This window comes from Oryctolagus cuniculus, chromosome 6 (genome assembly GCF_051225735.1).
Source record: "Oryctolagus cuniculus isolate XC-2025 breed Fujian yellow rabbit chromosome 6, ASM5122573v1, whole genome shotgun sequence".
NCBI lineage: Eukaryota > Metazoa > Chordata > Mammalia > Lagomorpha > Leporidae > Oryctolagus > Oryctolagus cuniculus.
The window spans coordinates 160,643,172-160,656,657 of record NC_142872.1 but is presented as its reverse complement, the minus strand read 5'-3'; the positions used below and the strand labels follow the sequence as shown (position 1 = coordinate 160,656,657).

General features: G+C 45.8%; 1 long non-coding RNA gene across 31 annotated transcripts in view; it reads left to right on the top strand.

Annotated features, from left to right (window-relative positions):
• LOC103348141 (uncharacterized) overlaps positions 1–12,670 on the top strand; it is a 107,514-nt gene extending 94,844 nt beyond the window's left edge. For 13 of the 31 annotated variants that reach the window (XR_011389590.2, XR_016236011.1, XR_011389587.2 and 10 more), the window contains 3 exons: positions 2,317–2,442; positions 10,155–10,237; positions 10,915–11,478. This is a non-coding gene — a long non-coding RNA (uncharacterized LOC103348141). Of the gene's footprint in view, positions 1–2,316; positions 2,447–3,850; positions 4,070–7,569; positions 7,733–10,154; positions 10,238–10,914 lie in introns of those variants that run through there. The other 18 variants (XR_007918871.3, XR_007918868.3, XR_016236013.1 and 15 more) reach the window with 6 other exon arrangements.
• Positions 12,671–13,486: the final 816 nt, after the last annotated feature.

Below are 13,486 nucleotides of genomic sequence, written 5' to 3'. Positions count from 1 at the left end.
ACTTCATCAGTATTTAGACAAAGCCATAACCAAAGTGGAAGTTCTCGCCTTCCTTCAGAGAAAAGTACATCCTTCCTTAATGAACCACGTCTTTCCACTGGGGTCTCACCCAGGGAGGTCCTCCATGTAGGGACACTTTTTGCACGAGTGTCCTGGCTTTCCATGCCTGAAATGCTCTCGTGGGCTTTTCAGACAGACCAGAATGCCTTTTAGGGCTGACTCTGAGGTCACTGTGTGCTACTTACAGCAGTTGCCATTCTATGAGTCTGCTGTATGGACTGCACCCCATGTTGGAGGATTTACTCCTCTTTAATTCTAGTTATTATCATTATCAGATACTCAATCATATTTATTATTAGCAGTAAACACTTAATCCTATTGACATGATCAGTTTAACAATCAATCCCAGCTATATGATCACTTTAAAACTTAATCCTATCTATATATGTTCACTTTAAAATTTAAGATGTTACTTTCACCATGCAGCCGAAGGGGATTTGTGAGCTTTTAAACTGTACCCTTAGAAGTAAGTCTGTAGGAAAGCATGCAGGGCTATCCAGCTTTATAGTTTTCTTTGTAGGACCCGAGAAGATAAGAACAGACATAGCTCCTCAGGAGCTTAATTATCCTCAAGCATTTGACACGGATACGTGTGACTAAGCGACTTCTGTTCTGCATTACAAATCAAGTTTTGAAATGTCATTAACACTAAGAGACCCATTTATCAGCCTTGTTGCACCATTTCCCAACCCATAGGTAGGCCATACAGTATTGCAAAGAGTGACCATCCTTTCCTTAGTAATATCACCTAGCTTAAGGGCCTCCCAATTTTTAAGTATAGATCCTACGGGCGTCTCCAAGGGAGCAGATGTAGAGCTGGCCATAGTTAAATCATCTCATAACCTGAGAGACAAAAGGTAAATAGGGCTAAGCTTGGGCTCAGTTATATCTCCGAACATGTGCCTTAACAAGTAATCTGACATCCCAGAGTTCCTATACCTACTATAGAGTTTAATATAATATAGTTTAATACATATGTTATTTATATAAGTTACATACATTATACATATTATGTGTATCACATATATATCATATGTAATGCATATGTGCTACATACATTTATGCCGTGTATATATGTATATGTATTATATACACACACATATATAAGAAGGGGGTGAATCTATAGATGTATATGTATTGTATACACACACACATATATAAGGGGGTGGGTCAAGCGCAGGGCTATTTAAAACACCTGGGCAGAGCCGCAAAACAGGCCGAGCTTTAACCCACTGCACCACAGTGATGGCTCCCTACCTCATTTAATTTTTACAGAAACCTTGTGTTTAGCTGTTTTGGTTCTGAAGGAGAAGGCTACACAGCCACACACAAGTTTTACAAGGCAGAGTTGACTCTGGGAGCCCAGTTCTGGATACTCCGCATTTACTGAGTGCCTGTGGTTTGTCTGGGATTGTGTGATACAGCAGGCCTCTTCAGAAGAGGCACAAGGCCTATGCCAAACGAGGGTCAAAGAGCCACTGAGCTCATTATAGAGACCGTATTTCAAATTCTCTGTCTCCGCTTCTCTCTGTTTTATGACGAAGTATGGCAGGTGACACTTAGGATCCTTTTCTGTCCTCCCTCTACAAACTCTTCCAGGCACTGCTCTGCATGGCAGTGGGAGGAGCCAAAGGAGAGGCACCCTGGTGGAGAGGGGTGTGACAGAGGCTCACTCAGCTTCACTTGCAATCGCAAGAGCCCTTTAAGCCAGGGCTGCGCAGCCTCACTGGTGAGGTATGGGAAGGTTGCTGAGGGAGGAGAATCAAGCTTGAGCAAAGGAGAGTGAGTGTCAGCTGCCCCTGAAAACTGTGGTCTGTAAAGGGAGGGAGAGGACAAGCATTGTGGGTGTCTGGCGGGGGGGGGGGGGGTGTTGCTTTTTATTTTAATTTTATTTATTTGAAAGAGAGATCTCATCTGCCAGTTCTCTTCCCCAGATGCCTGCAATAGCTGGGGCTGGACGAGACCGAAGTCAGGAACTCAATCTAGGTCTCCCATGTCGGGTGGTAGGGACCCTACTACCTGAGCCATCACCCACTGCTTCCCAAGCTGTATGTACATTAGTGGGGAGCTGAACATGGGAATGACGCCGAGACTGAAACCCAGGCATGGTATATGGGATATGGTGTCCCTAAGCAGGTTCTTAACCATTGCACCAAACCCTGACACTGGGCTTTGAATGAGTGCAGCTTGCTCTGGGGAAAGTTGGGTCATGTTGATGGCATCCAGCTCAGCCCATTTCTCTCTTTGTCTTCTCAGGTCTAGCTTCAGACGATGGCCAGGCCCGCTTCTGGGGATTTAAAGCTTCAGGCAGCCCACTCCATCCCAAGCCCCCTGCTGCCTTCACAGTCTGCCTCCCAGGGCCACTTGATTCCTCTTTGCAAGGTCAGCGCTGGTTGCAGCCCACACGAGGCAGTCAGTCCTCGTGTGAGCACATCTCTCAGGGTCATTCTCCCTTTTTACCTGCCTCTGTTGTTGTGACCCATTCTAATCACTCATGTAACTGTGGTTTTAGAGTGCTGGTCTGGGACAGCTCTTGCTGCTGTCCTGTTTTTGGTCTGTGTCTCAGCCTTTCCCTGTCAATTCTCTTCCCCCTGGCCCAATCCTCACTTCCAGGCTGATGTGCTGATCCTTCTGAGACCCTTTGCTCCCAAGGTATCTGTCCCTGGGAATCATATAGCACTTTTTCTTGGACCCCACTCTCACGCCCTTGATCAACACATGAGAGCCTGTGTTCAGACCATTTGGGTCGCACCCCAACCTCAGACCTCCCGTCAGCACTCAGCTGGAGCAGAGTCTGCACACCCTGTTCCCATATTCTGAGTCTCTTTCAGTTCTCAGCCGCCCTCATTCTGCTTCTGCTGCTAGGACCTGTGTAAGTCTCGAACGTTAGAAAAAAAAAAAACAGCTTTTACAGAGTAATAAAAGAGATACTTTTTTGAAAATCACATTAATATAATAAGGAGATAAAATTAAATGATCATCTTGGTTGGTGCAGAAAAGACATTAGATGAAATCCAATGTCTAGGGGCCGGTGCTGTGGCTCACTTTTTTAATCCTCCGTCTGTGGCACCGGCATCCCATATGGGCACCGGGTTCTAGTCCCGGTTGCTCCTCTTCCAGTCCAACTCTCTGCTGTGGCCCGGGAAGGCAATGGAGGATGGCCCAAGTGCTTGGGCGCCTGTACCCGCATCAAAGACCAGGAAGAAGTACCCGGCTCCTGGCTGCAGATCGGTGTAGCTCCGGCTGTGGTGGCCATTTGGGGGGTGAACCAACGGAGGGAAGACCTTTCTCTCTGTCTCTCTCTCTCTCACTGTCTAACTCTATTCTGTCAAATAAGTTAAAAAATTTAAAAAAAAAAGAAATACAATGTCTATCTCCTTTGAAGTTAGAAAGAAACTTCCTCAATTCAGTAAAGCAAAACCTTCAACAAATCTCGCACTAAGTGGCAAAATATTAGGAGCTCTCCCTCTGATGCATCTGTTAATTAGCTTGATTTAGTCATTCTACATGTATGCATATTTCAAAACAACATGTTGTAAATAATAAACCTGTTCTGTTTTATCTGATTATTTAAATAAATAAATAAATAATGCTTAAGAAGAGATCTCCCATTGAGATTGGGAGCAAATCTGTACTTCTAGTCAGTATTGTACTGGTGATACTAGCCAGTGAAGTAAAGAAGACAGAGTAGGGACCGGCACTATGGCATAGTGGATAAAGCCACTGCCTGCAATGCCCGCATCCCATGTGGGTGCCGGTTCAAGTCCTGGATGCTCCACTTCTGATCCAGCTCTCTGCTATGGCCTGGAAAGCAGTAGAAGATGGCCCAAGTCTTTGGACCCCTGCATGCATGTGGGAGACCTGGAAGAAGCTCCTGGCTTTGGATCAGCTCAGCTCCGGCCGTTGCGGTCAACTGGGGAGTGAACCAGGGGATGGAAGACCTCTCTCTCTCTCTGCCTCTCCTTCTTTCTCTGTGTAACTCTTTCAAATAAATAAATTTTCAAAAGAAGAAGAAGACAGAGTAATTGGAAGGGGAAAAATCTTGTCTTTTTCCACAAATGCTATTATGTGTACATAAAAAAAAAAGAATCTATAGCTAAGCTCTTAGTGATAACAAAAATAATCAGTATGCAAAAATCATTGCATTTCTGTATTCCAAAAAGAAGCAAAATAGAATTTAAGATATCAAGCATGTACAGTTTAAGAAGTATCAATTACTCAGAAATAAGTCTATACAAAGATGTCCAAGGCTTCTAAAGGTAAAAATTAAAACTTACTGAGATATTAAAGACTAAGAGCAGCTATACCATGTTCATGGATTAGAAATACCATGTTCTTTCTTTCTAATGTCAATTTCTCCCTTTCAGTGCAGTCCCAATCAAAATCCCAGTAGGTTTTATTTTGTTGTACTTGATAAGCTGCTTTTTGAAGAAAAAAATATAGGAAGACTTATTTTATCAGATATCATGTTGTATATTATAGTATTTCAATTTTCAAGAGAGTGTAGCTTTTCACAAATATACCAGTTTTCAAAAATATACCAATGAAACAGAAAGCAAGCCTAGATACAGATCTCCTGCACATGGAGTTGACTTATGACAGAAGTGGCTGTAGGCACATGGCAGTGTTTTCAACAAATAATAATGGGACAATTAAATGTCCACACTGGAAAAATTGTGAATATAGGCCTTTCTAACACTGTATGAAAAATCAGTTTCAAGTGGGTTAAACACTGCTTGGTCTTTGTGTCAATGTCCCCTAAGATTCTTTTATGCTGGAAACCAGTATCCTGTGTGATACTGTTGATTAGAGAGCCACTGGGAGGTGATGCATCCTGAGGACTCCAAGCTCACAAGTGAGATTAGATTAGTCCCTTATGAAAGAGGCTCCAGTGAGCTCCCTTGCCCCCTTCAACACATAAGGACACAGAGGCACTTCCCACGGGGAGCAGGCCCTCACCAGACACTGAATCTGTTGACCTTGATCTTAAACTGTGAGCAATGAATTTTGATTGTTTCTAATTACCCCATTTAAGGTATTTTATTGTAACAGCTGAATTAACCAAGATGAAGAGCTAATAAGAAAGGGTAAATACTAAGCTTTCAGAAGGTCATGAAGAGAATATCTTAATAATATCGGGGCTAGATATTTTAAATAGAATTTAAAATACTAAGCATAAAAGAAAAGCAGTAAATTAGGTTACATTAAAAATTAAAATTTCTGTTCATCAGCAGATAGTATAAAAAGTTCAAACACAAGCCACTGAGTAGAACATGTTTGTTTTATATGTTAAAAATGTATCAGTATTTCTGTATTTAATATATTTTATATAATACATATTTAATATGTAATTTAAAAGATTGGTATTTAGAATATTGCAGAATATTAAACATAAAAGAGAAGATGTGGACAACCTGATGGGGGAAGAATGGGCAAACACTTAAACATGCATCTCACAGGAAGACAAGTCCAAGTGAAAGAGCGTGCGAAGACACTCAGTCTCGCTGTTAATCGGGGGAGTACAAATCCAAACCAGAATGGGGTTCAGCCACACACCCAGGTGCCTGGTGACAATCAGAAAAACTGGCAGGGGCACATGTTGGCTGGGACCTGGAGGTTTAGGAACAACCCTGATGACAAGGAGATTCAGAAACTCACAGCCCCAGTGTAAGAATGTGAATCCAGGGACTTGCTATGAGAAATGTTGTTGCTTTGCCTGGTAGAGTTTAATGTTTCACATTCCTCAGAGACATGCAGACTCCTGTGCACACAGAAAGAGGTAAAAGAATGTTCAAAGCAGCATTGTTCATAATTACCAAAACCAGGAACAAGCAACATGGTATATCCATATGGAGGGTTACTATGCAGCAAAAAAATTATTTCAGTTACATGCATAAACCCAGTCACAGAATAATACAGTAGAGCTCCGTGGTTAAATGAGAAATGGGCCAAAGGAATATTTGTATGTGGTTTAGGGATGCATCTACAGGTAACAAGACCACAGTGAAAGCAGAGAAAGGATTGCTATACCAGGAAAGGGGCTACTCTAGGACAGAGGGGAGTTTTACTGGCAAATAGCACACAGAGTGCTTCTGTGATGCCCTGAATATCTGGTTCCTGGCCAGTGGGGGTGGGTGTCAATCACCTGCGTGTTCACTCAGCAGGCATCCGACACACCATAGATACAGGTGTGGCTGCATAATAGATTTTAAATTTAAAAAATACTTAGAAATTACCAAAACCCCAGATAATTCTGAGAGTTAATGAATATTTGATATTATGAGATGGACAGTTCTAACTATCTGAACAAGCTATGCACATTTATTATCAAATAAGCTTTGATTCATATTATCTGCATTTCATTAATTCTGTACTTCATCGAGACCAAAGCCCAGGTGATCATCAGTCAGCACCAGAGACCAAAGAAGCTTCACATTAATTTACAGCTCTTTTGGTCCATTCAAATCTTAATTGGATGATAATGCCTTCATTATAATAAAAAAGGAATTAAAAACACAGAATTAGATTGTCCCAAAACAAGGACAAAGGAAACAAGTGGCTTAGATGCCTTCATGGCCAACCTGAAGGTCATGGTTGACCTGAATTTGTCCTTCACTGCTGCGGGCTCCATAAGTGTATTTCATAAGCATGATACATTTGCCTGTAATTTGGAAGTAAACTGTAGTAGTTAGAAAATGGTATTAGAACCCCTGATGTGGTGTTTTGGTATAATATAGTAGTTTTTTTATCTGTTAGGAAAAATATTCATACAAGTCAATTATTAATATAAATAAGATTTCAGAAAGGATGCTTAAACTGCCTCCAAACAATCTAAAGAGTTTTAGAGAGAAAGTATACTCAAGGAGCAAACTAGAACAGCATCAATCCCTGACAAAACATCAAGCTATGAGTCTTAGCAGCTGGATTGTGATCGTGTATAATGACTGCAAATCAGCATGGTGTTTCTAGGGACAGATTATTTATCATTAATGTCATTTCTGTTTTAAGGGAATTACTAGGTCATGAATAAAGAGAATGTCACAGACATGTCTCAGCTTTCACAAAGTATGAATGCTAGTTCAACTAAGGGATTAATAGATTTTCTTTTTTAAGATTTATTTATTTATTTGAAAGTCACAGTTACACAGCGATAGAAAGAGAGGCAGAGAGAGACAGAAGTCTTCCATCCACTGGTTCACTCCCCAGCTGGCTGCAATGGCTGGAGCTGTGCCTATCCGAAGCCAGGAGCCAGGAGCTTCTCCCAGGTCTTCCACGCGGGTGCAGAGGCCCAAGGACTTGGGCCATCTTCTACTGCTTTCCCAGGCCATAGCAGAGAGCTGGATCGGAAGTGGAGTAGCTGGGTCTCGAACTGGTGCCCATATAAGATGCCGGCACTGCAGACAGTGGCCCTACCCACTACACCACAGCACCAGCCCCAGGATTAATAGTTTTTTAAACTGGCAGGTTATGGAATTTGTCGTGTCAAATTCAAAGCACTCTGTTTTTCAGTCTGTCATACAGCCGATTGATATCTGGATGAAGAAATAAAAACCTTAGTTATCAGCTACACAGATGACCCAGAACTGATAGGAACACAGATACACTGAACTGCAGACTCACAAGGATTTGAGCATGTTTCAAAAGAGGTCTGAAACGAGAAGAGAGAGAAAGAGTGCAGCAACCCAAATTCAGGATTGGCAGACTCTGGATTGGCATCATTTTGGTTGAAAAAGATCCAAAGCTTTAGTCAAAAAATCTAAACATGTGCCAAGTATGTGATGGGACCATTTAGAAAGCTCGTGTGAACAAGTGTAGTGCCCCTATCAAGTGGGCAATGGGCTTGCAGTGTCTGGACACAGCAGAAACGCTCTTCAACACAGACTCTCCTGTTTTGGGAAGAGAGTGATACATCGGAGAGATCAGAGGGCAAGTAGGAATACCAGTGATCTGGAGATAAGTCACGTGAGGAATGGCAAGAAGACCCAGGAAGAGTCAGTCTTAGGAGGAACCAGGAGGACATTGCTTTCATTGATTGGCTGGCCACTTCCCAATGTGCAGTGAAGAGCACAGTTAGGATGAAATTCATAAAATGAGAAATTTCGAATTAAGAAAGAATTTCTCCAGTCAAGGTGCATGAAACCTAGGAGGGGCTTCTTTGTAAAGTATTGGGCTCCTTGAGGTAGCAGTACATCCGTGTTAATCCCTGGAAAATGTTTCCATCACCTGGGAAGAGGGTGGATGGTGAGAGGACGCAGGGAGACACTGAGAAACACTACATTTAAGAAGCAGCCAGAGGGGCCGGCGGTGTGGCTCAGCAGGCCAGACTGCAGCTCGCAACATCAGCATCCCACGTGGGAGTGCTGCTTCGAGTCCTGGCCGTTCTGCTTCCGATCCAGCTCCCTGCTGCTGTGCCTGGGAAGGCAGCAGATGAGGGTCTGAGTATTTGTGCCCCTGCCACTCATACGGGAGACCCAGAAGCAATTCCTGGCTCTTGGCTCAGGCCTGGTTGTTGCAGCCATTTGGGGAGTGAACCAGCAGATGGAAGATTCTCCCTTCCTCCCCTTTCCTGTCTCTCTGTCACTCTACCTTCAAATAAATAAATAGATAGATAGATGATAGGTAGATAACCCAGCAGAGCCAACTGAGGTAGAGCAGCCCACGAGTAGAAGGGAAATGAGAGGACAGGCATTTGGTCCTGTGATGGAGACCCCTTAGGATACCCATGTCCCGTATCAGAGTCCCAGCTCCGCTTCCAGTGCCAGCTTCCTGCTAACACACACCCTGGGAAGCAGCTGGTGATGGCCCAAGTAGTTGGGTCCCTGCCAAACACCTGGGAGATTCTGATTGAGTTGCAAGTGTATGGAAGATCTCTCTTGACTCTCTGCCTTTGAAATAAAAAAGTACACAGGAATTTTAAAGAGGAAACAAAAATGTGGACAAAGAACAATGGAGTGGCAGTTATTCCCAATACAGCCAAGAAGGCAAGTGGTTTGCAGTCTCAGGAACGTGTTCATTTGGTTTGATGACAAGGTGGGTGACTCTGAGCCAGTGCTGTTTCCTAGGAGTGTTGGGCAGAAGCCAGAGTGAGGGGACTTACGGGGCAGCTTGAGAGGAAGTAAGGGGATAGGATCGTTGTTTCCAGCACTTTGTGAAGGTAGAGGGTATGGAGGAGAGGAGAAAGATGAGTGGAAGCTCCAGTTTTAGTGTGAAAACGTGAGCACATTGAATTCTGATGAGAAGGGGTCAGTGGAGGTGGACAGACTCTGGGTTACAAGTGTAAATCACAGATTTACATTAAAAACTCTCTGAGGGGCTGGGGTTGTGGTGCATCAGGCTCAGCTGCTGCCTGCAATGCGGGCATCCCCTGTGGGAAACAGTTCGAGTCCCTGCTGCTCTACCTATGATCAACTGCGGCTGATAGCCTGGGAAAGCAACAGAAGGTGGCCAAGTCCTTGGACCCCTGCCACTCATGTGGGAGTCCTGGATGGAGTTCCAGGCTCCTGGCTTCGACCTGACCCTGCCCCAGCAGTTGTGGCCATTTGGGAGGTGAACCAGCAGATGGGAGATATTCTCTCTCTCTCTCTCTCTCTCTCTCTCTCTCTCTCTCTCTCTCTGCCTTTTCTTCTCTTTAACTCTGCCTTTCAATAAATAAATAAATCTTAAAAAAAAAAAAAAACTCTCCCTAGCTCCTGCCATTCCTAAGGACCTGGGCTCTGCTGGTTATTGTAGAGGGAGAAAGGTTACACATCAAGTTTAATGAGTTTCCAGTCTATTCTTAGAAAACTCCAAAGTTGTGTTAACAAATTGGATTTGCTAGATAAAATACCATAGCCCCTTTCATCTGATGTTAGTTGTTACCCGACATTGTTCTACTAATTGGCTTCCTGGAGCTAGCCAGTTGGCTGCACTGAGGGCCCTTAAACGGCTCTGCCCACGTGGCTCCCCAGCCCTCCGGAGGGGCGAGCGCGTGAACTCCGTGAGCGAGTCCTGGGAAGCTGGAGGCCAGAGGTCCTTGAAGAGGACAGAACACTTCGTGATCCGGAGGCCCGAGGCCAAATCCCATGCGAGGGCCCTTGTGCTTTGTTTTTCTACAGGTTGACCTATGGTGGAAAGGCCTTGGGACAAAGCCCCACTTATGTAGCTTTTGGACAGGATACACAGGACCAACGTGGAGAAGGTCAGGTGTTCTGAGCTTGGAGGGCACTCCAGACTCTGCAGTAACGCTCTGTTTGCTCTGTTGAGTTCCTAATCTAATCTTTAACTTTTGCAGCTTTGTATTCATGCTTTCTGTCATTTGACCAACTAGGGATTGTTCAAGGACCTGCCGCAGGTCCAGCGCCAGGCTTTGGGTAGCACGGTTCGCTGTAATGATAGTGCTCATTCCGACTTCATACAGGCATCTAGCACTGGGGATCTGTCTCTGGGCTCCCCTGAGCTAAGTTCAGATGCCTCTTCCCAGAGATCCTGTCTCACCCACTCTCCCTTGGAGGGATTGGGCGCCTGCCGTTTGAAGTGGGCTTTCCCTTAGATGAGGACTGAGTGCTCACTGTTTGATGGGAGAAAATCCCAGAAAACATTGTCAAGGGAGCGGGGCAGTGAGGAGGAGGAGGAGTCCCTGAAGGCAGCAGGACTGAGTAAGTCACCAGAGGGGTAACTGGCACTGGGCCCCTGGGGAGATTCTGGGGGATACAGAGGATGTTCACCCCCAAAACCAGCCCACCCATAAGTCGACTGCTGCTTGGGAGGGAAGCAAAACCCCAGGCAAAGAGACACAGGTCCCTCCAGTTGGGGGCTGGGGTGGCAGCCTCCATCCCATTGCTCTGTAATGACCTGTCTCCTCCTTTGTCCCGCCAGGGCCCAGGACCTGGGCTGTGAGCTCCTTCAGGACAGAGGCTGTATCTGTGTGTCCGCATCCACTCACACACTGCGGTTTCTGAGACCCAGAAGACGGAAGAATGCATGAACCTGGCCCTCCCAACCCCATTTTACAGATGGAGAAACCAAGGCTCGGAGAGGGGCTATGAGCTGCTCTAGGTTCTGAAGCTAACTAACTAGTAGCACACCGGGATCTCCCAAATCCAAGTCCTGTTATTCTCATTACAGCTGCCTGAACTTTTCTTCTGCATTCCTTACCCCCCTACCCTGGCTTAAGGTCACGCACAAGGACATGCATTTGGACACACACACACACACACACACACACGTATCTACACAACCATTTACTCGGAGCTGTAGATGTTTGTTCTTTCTTCTTTCTTTCCACCAGCCGAAGATAAGGTTGAATTGGTGAAAATGTGTCAGTGTTCCTCTGATATTTAAAAAGTTGCAAACCCAGTCATAGTTATCCATTTCTAGGTGGTTTGAAATGGTCCCAGGTGGTTTCACAATACAAGGGTCCTTTGATAGGTTCAAGGCAAATGGACTTAAAAGATGACTTTATTTTGATGTGAAAAAATATTGAAATCCATGCGTAGTTTTTTCTTGACTCAAGCCGTCCATGAGAGTCTTGAAGACTCCCTGTATAAAAGGAAGGAAGGGAGAGTGGCTTCAGTGCTGTCGCCTTCACGCTCTCTGTCGACTCTGCACTCCGAGTTGAGCCCGTCTTCTGTCCGTGGAAGGTGCTGCTGATGGAGGTGTCTCCCAGCAGCCTCGGCTGTGGTGTCCCCTCGCTGTCTGGTGCGGAACTCCTGAATCCTGCTCCTGAGTGCAGGCCCCAGGCCTCCACAGAGCCCTGCCATTGCTCCCTGCTCTGCAGCCACGCGGGGCTCCATGCTGACTGCCCCAGGCCTCCACAGAGCCCTGCCATTGCTCCCGCTCTGCAGCCACGCGGGGCTCCATGCTGACTGCCCCAGTGCCTTTGCATGTGCTGTCCCCGCTGTGCAGCATGCAGTCCCTCTGCTGCTTCCTCAGCTCCAGGGACCCTTCCTGGGGGCTCCTGCCCTCCACACCCCTGCAGCCTCCCAGTATTTCTTACTTGCTCACAGGCACATAGCTTTATTCTAGTTTGAAAGTGCACTCTCATTTATTAGAATTGTTGGGGTTTTTGATGGGACAGCCTCCTCCTTTGGCTGTGCAGCCCCCATCCCACGTCACCCCTTTAATGGACTTCAGTCCCAACATCCTGGGTCCACGGGGCCTTGGTCTCCCCTCTGCCCTCCTTTAGGCCTGCCCCTCTTTGGAGCGGAGGCCCTGCACCCTGAAATGGCTGCAAAGCGCATTCCCCGGCACTCTCAGGAGGCAGTCAGTAATGCCGGGCGTTACCCCTTTGTTAGTTCTACTATTTAAAAAAGCTGGACTTGTGCTATAGTTGGCATGACTCAAGGCTCAGTGCTAAATGTGTTGTAGCGTCCGGGAGTCAGCTTTACTTTGATGGCAATGACATAATGATGTCCTCGTGATGTACAGGCTCATCATGCATCTTATCTCTACTGGAGGCCTCGTGAGTGAGGTGTCGATTTCATTTTATAACAGACAGACGAAACCCCATTCCTCAGTTACAATGGGTCCTCAGCACTCCAGCTCCAGAATCAGAAAATGCAAGGGTATATAAACTAAATGGACTAAAATGGCAAACACATATCCACATACTTACAAAAAAAAAAAAAAAGAAGAAGAAGAAGAAAGAAAACAATTAGAACTGCTGTTATTATGAATAGTCCAATGTTTTTTAAAAATTTTGAATTTTAGTAGGTAAAGTGAGTTTTGTTGTTGTGTGATATTTGGCCAAAACGTCCCGGTTTAGATCTATACATCTGCAGAAGGCGGGGGGAAACACTGTGTTTGTCAAAAGGAAGCCTTCCTTTGATGGGGCCTGGGAGTGGCTCTGGCCCGGCTTCCGGCTACAGTGCTGTCTCCCCACGGCCACTTGCTGGACAAACAGTTTGTGAGAGGTTTGTTTGGCAATCACCCCTATGTAAAGGGTCACAGGGCCCTTTCAGGCTCTGACGAAAGCCTGGGTGCCTTCTCCCAAGGCGAACAGCCATAGCAACAAAGTTTTGTATATGGTTTGGGGACACTCATACAACCCCCCAGCGTGAACCCACACCAACAAAACAGAACAAAACGAAAACAAACTGTTGCCGTAAAGTCTCTCCCGCAGTGCTGGGGGAGGGTCACAAAGGCCCAGCCCGCAGTGACGTTGGCATGTGAAGGGGCCCAAGCTGGACAGCTCGCCCCTATAAATCAAAGGAAGAACAGGTGACGGGCAGACTGGCACCCACGTGACCCTCTCCCGCCAACACGCGCTCAGCACACAGCGCTCAGCACACAGCAGGTGTGGTTTCACGCGCTTGGCTGCTGAGCTCCTGACCAATTCAAGAAAGAGCAGAAAGGAATGGAGGCAGCCGGCTGATCTGATAAGAGGATCCGGTGACAGCTGGCTCCCCTATCCCTAATGCCCGCGACGGCAGCTGCTGCGCCACTCAGT